Below are 5130 nucleotides of genomic sequence, written 5' to 3' on the forward strand. Positions count from 1 at the left end.
ATTCGAATAATCGAGAGATAATGAAGCGGATGCTCACTATTCTCCTTTTCATTCAAAGATTAATTATTACAAGGTTTTAAGGAGTGTATTGATTGAAAGGGTTTGATTTGAATGACGAAAATTCGAGCAATATGGCGTACGCCAATTATTCGAATAGTCGAGAGATAGTGAAGCGGAAGCTTGCTATTCTCCTTTTCATCCAAAATATGGAATTAAAAGGATTTGGAATTTGTAGAAATGATTTGAAACATTATGATTTGAAGTGTTTGATTAAGGTTTGATCGGGTGACAAGAACTCGTGCAATATGGCGTACGCCAATTATTCGAGTAATTGAGAAATAGCGAAGCGTACGCTTCCTATCTCCTTTTCATCCCAAGTTTTGAATGGTTTCGAAAATGGTTTGAATTTGGGTTATAAATTAAATGAATTTATTTTAGTGTATTATTTCATCTACTCGATTAATCAATAATCAAATAGGTTTCATTGTAAGGAAGCCCAAGAGTAAGCTATGTGAGGTTGATGGCGATGCGAAGAGCAATCGACTTACAAGGGTGTTTTAAAATGGGCTCGATATTAAATCGAGAATTGTATGATTTGTGCTTTTTGAAATTTGTTTGTGTTGGATGATGAATTGAAATTGAATTTGTTTTTATAAAATATGGTGGAAAAGAAACCTAATCAAAATTTGTTTAACAAAATCATTTAAACTTTTGATTTAATCATTTCAATCAAACTTAATAATTATCATAATTATCTATTTAAAGTTAATACAACCAAATAATTAAATTGATTAAAAAATGATTAAAGCTATATTATATAAAAAAACATTAATAAATCAATTAATCTTGATTTGGAATGTAAAACATGGGGTAATTGACCAAAATGAGTACAAAATAATCAAATCCAATAAGTCGCAATGTGCTCGAAACCGGTTTATACATATCGACCATCAAAACATCGTATGCGAAGGTGAAAACACGGTGAAATATTCGATTACTTTATTGAACCGTTGGTGGCATGGCGACATAAGTCGTTGAATCCATTAATTAAATCGGGCAAGCATGGGACGGAATAATAATATAAAACTCTATTGCCATATTTACACAGCGATCAAGCAGCTTATCCATAATATATTGATTTAAAATGAGCGTCACAATGATAGCACATAAGATTGTATACAGGACGCAGGACGCATTCACCAGTATATGCAGTAGCAAAATAATCCCAAGCGGTATAGGCATTAGCAACGTGCATTTTCCAGAAATTTAATAAGTTGGACTCAAGAAATCCAACAGTAATAAAATAACAACAACTCTAATCCAAAATTTCAACAAAATCACGTTTTAAACACACACTTAAACATACATTCAAATCAGATCCGCAACCCAGCATACGCACAACAAAGATTGAAATGATCGTAAACAACACAGCCGTAATCAACATATTAGTTTTAACCCAACGATTTCATCATGAAATAAAAAAATGAAATTGTCACAACAGCACACAACAACGATAGATTGGAAGAAACTTGAAGTTGTTACCGAAACGTGACTCTTCGAAACTTGGAGCTGTTTGAGTTTGTTGTTGTTATCCGGACGTGTTGGTGATGTCGCTGTAATTACTTCAGTCCCAAATTCCAAGTCTGGCTTAAAAAGCGAAGATACCGACGATGAGAAAACACAAGCTCTTGGGTGTTGTTACTGTGCTGTGATCCATGTTTCCCATAGCTCGCCACTCATCTGCATCGCTGCTTGTGCGTTCATTTTCCTGTCAACAATAACATCCAAATTCCACAAACCCAGTTCAGAAAAAAGAACTTAGAAGTGGGTTTCTTCTCAAGTTAACACCCATACTATGGTTTACCGAAACTGAAATCAGTCATTTTCCAGATTTTCATTTGCGTTTTTTGGTGATTTGTGTGATGTTTAGGGTTTAGCGGCGGTAGAGAGGCGATTTGGGGGTTTTGATGAAGGTGTTGAAGGGTTTGACGGTGGTTTTGTGATGGCGGCGGAGTGAGCGATTTGGGTTTCGTGAGAGGAGGCGGAGGTTGTGATGGGTTTTGGATGGTGGTGTTGGCGGTAGACGGCGGCGTGAAGTGGTGAGTGAGGGACGATTTTGAGGGTAGTGATGAGGGTTTGTTGGTGTAAATCGGTGGGTTTTGTGGTGGTTGTGGATTTGGTGGGCGGATGAAGGCAAGGCGATGATGATGACGGCGAGGGTTTTGGTTTTTGCTGTGAGCGGAAGATGAAGAGTTTATGGTGGTGAAGAGAGTGGTTTGTGGGTTACGGATTTTCTGAGTGAGAGAGAGAAATGCGTGTGTGTGGAGTGTTTTCAGAGAGCGAAATATGAGTGTGTAGTGAGTGAAAGGAGACGTTGAGTGGAGAGATATAGCGTGAGAGAGGGACGCGTGAGGGATCTCTGAGAGTGAGTGAGGGAGTGAGGGTTGAGTGGGTGAGGTGACCAATGAGAGGGTGACACGTGTGAGAGTTTGTTGAGAGGAAAATCTAAACCGATTTTCTCCTCCTTTTTTTTTGTTTTCTTCGTAAGAGGGGGATCCAATGTAAAAAATAAATATATTTTTCACACTTATTATTTAAAATCATTATTTTTTAAAGAAATGGAATTATAAAACGAATTCTAATTAATACTTAATTCAAACAAATTTTAATTTTTTAATTAAATAACTAAACCAAAGATTATTGACCAATTTAGAAAATAGAAATTGAGCGCAAATTTTATTCGGAAAATTAAGCCGGTCACACTAAAATTGTCAGCACAAAACATACTTATTAAAAAATACAGTCTTTTCCTCGAATTTTAACGATTCAACCGATTTGTCTGTATTCTCAAAATAAATTCATTCCGACTAACATTTCAGGTATTATTCATGATGCAATGTATGTCATGCTATGCATATGATGCAAAAAATAAAAATGAAATTAATTCTACAAAAATTTAAATATGCCCGGACAAAATTGGGGTATGACACCATCGAACTTTATTTATTCCTAAAAGGGAAAGGGGAAATATCGATAAAACCCAAGACAAAAGAAAAGGATAAGATATGGTCATCGCAACCAATATCAGGGTTCGGGAGTCGATTACGCAAGGGGAAGGTATTAGCACCCCTCACGTCCGTTGTACTCAACGGGAACCATTAGGTTAGTTGTGTGCGTTAGTGTTAGTTAAAATATTAGGCTTTTCAAATTATTAGGTGGGAAAGAATAAATAGAATCAAAAGAAAAGAGAAGATGTTTTTGGATTTTTTAACGAAGGACTAAACCTAAGTTTTTTATTAGTGGGCCTGACAAGATTTATAAATCCTGCTCCTACGTATCTCAAAAGAGAAATTAAGGCTTACGTAGTTCTGGGTAGAAAAATGTTTGTTTGTTGGTCGATTTTAGCGAAAGCTATACTGTATTAATCGACGAAAACATTGTTTTACCCAAAACAGATGAGGAGTAGACGCATACCACACATCGAACGGATTTATAAATCTACATTCGGAAAAGCGTCATTTATCTCTACTCAATAATCGTGGCCGAAACATTATTTTGTATCACTTAAGACAATATATCTTTCGTTTATGAAAAAGGTTTTTGATTAATCGCACGGCGGCGAGAAAAAGAATTTGATTGGTTGGATGTGTTTTGAGTGATAGCGAGAACTTGGATGAGCGAGATATACATCTCGAATCCTAGCCTCAGGAATGCACGGTATACACCATGTTCCATTTCCATCTATTGAAAAAAGGTTAAGATAGGAATTAGGTATTTTGGAATTTGATTGAGAAAAGGTTTGAATAAACCGCATTGACAATTTTAGACGATGGCGAGAACTTGGATGAGCGAGATATACATCTCGAATCCTAGCCTCAAGAGTGCACGGTATACACCATGTTCCATTTCCACCTTTATTAAAAAAAGTGTTAAATAAGAATTAGGTATCTTAGGTTTGATTGAGAAAGGGTTTGACGAAACCACATTGACAGTTTTAGACGATGGCGAGAGCCAAGATAGGCGAGGCATACGTCTCGAATCTTAATCTCAGGAGTGCACGGTATACACCATGTTCCATTTCCACCTTTATTGAAGAAAGTGTTAAATAAGAATTAGGTATTTGGAGTTTTGTTGTGAAAAATGACTTGAGACTAGATCAAGTATTGATGGACGTTTAAGAGAAATTTGAATGAGTGTTTGAGAGAAAACAAAGTGGATAAATTTGGATGATGGCGAGAGCTAGGATTGGCGAGATATACATCTTGAATCTTAGTCTCAGGAGTGCGCGGTATACACCACGTTCCACTTACATCTTATTGAAAATGTCTTAACTATAAATAAATATTTTTTTGAGTTTTTATTAGAAAAATGGCTTGACATTGAAATCAAGCGTTTGATGAAAGTTTGAAAGAAATGGAATAGAATAGGAGGGAGAAATGAATTGATTTGTTTATTGAGAAAATACTCGACGTTGGATCGAGTCATATTTTTGTATTTTTTGGAAATGGTTGATTTTATTCTTGTGTTAGTATCTAACTAAACAGTCAAACAAATAAAGAAATAAAACAGTACAAAATTATTACACATCGGAGGAGTGGGGTACATTTTGTCAAATGGGGATTCAAAAATCGTGAAATAATTAAATCGGGCCCAAACAACAAATAATGCAATGTATGAGTGTAAGTGCAAGAGAAACCGGCTCATTGTAAGAAAGCCCAAGAGTAAGATATGTGAGGTTGATGGCGATGCTTAAAAGCAATCGACTTACGAGGGTATGGAAATGGGCTCGACATTGAATCGAGAAAAGTGTGATTTTAATAGTTAAAAATGGTTTTGAATGGATGATGAAATTAAAAGAAAACAAATTTGTGTTATTAAATTATAATGAAACTAATGAGTACGGGAGAAATTATACTAAAACATAAACATGGAAAAAAATGAATGCTAAAAGAAATAAAACGCCATATGTGGGTATTGAACCCACTCCACTAAAGACTATGAAACTACCCCCTCTCCACTAGACCACTTATGATTATTTATAATTTAAATAGCAACTTAGATATTAAACCAGAATATATTGAAATTAAAATTAAAAACCAAAACAAAAAAAATAGTCTGTTGGACTACTAA

Source organism: Lathyrus oleraceus, chromosome 7 (assembly GCF_024323335.1).
Source record: "Lathyrus oleraceus cultivar Zhongwan6 chromosome 7, CAAS_Psat_ZW6_1.0, whole genome shotgun sequence".
Taxonomy (NCBI): Eukaryota; Viridiplantae; Streptophyta; class Magnoliopsida; order Fabales; family Fabaceae; genus Lathyrus; species Lathyrus oleraceus.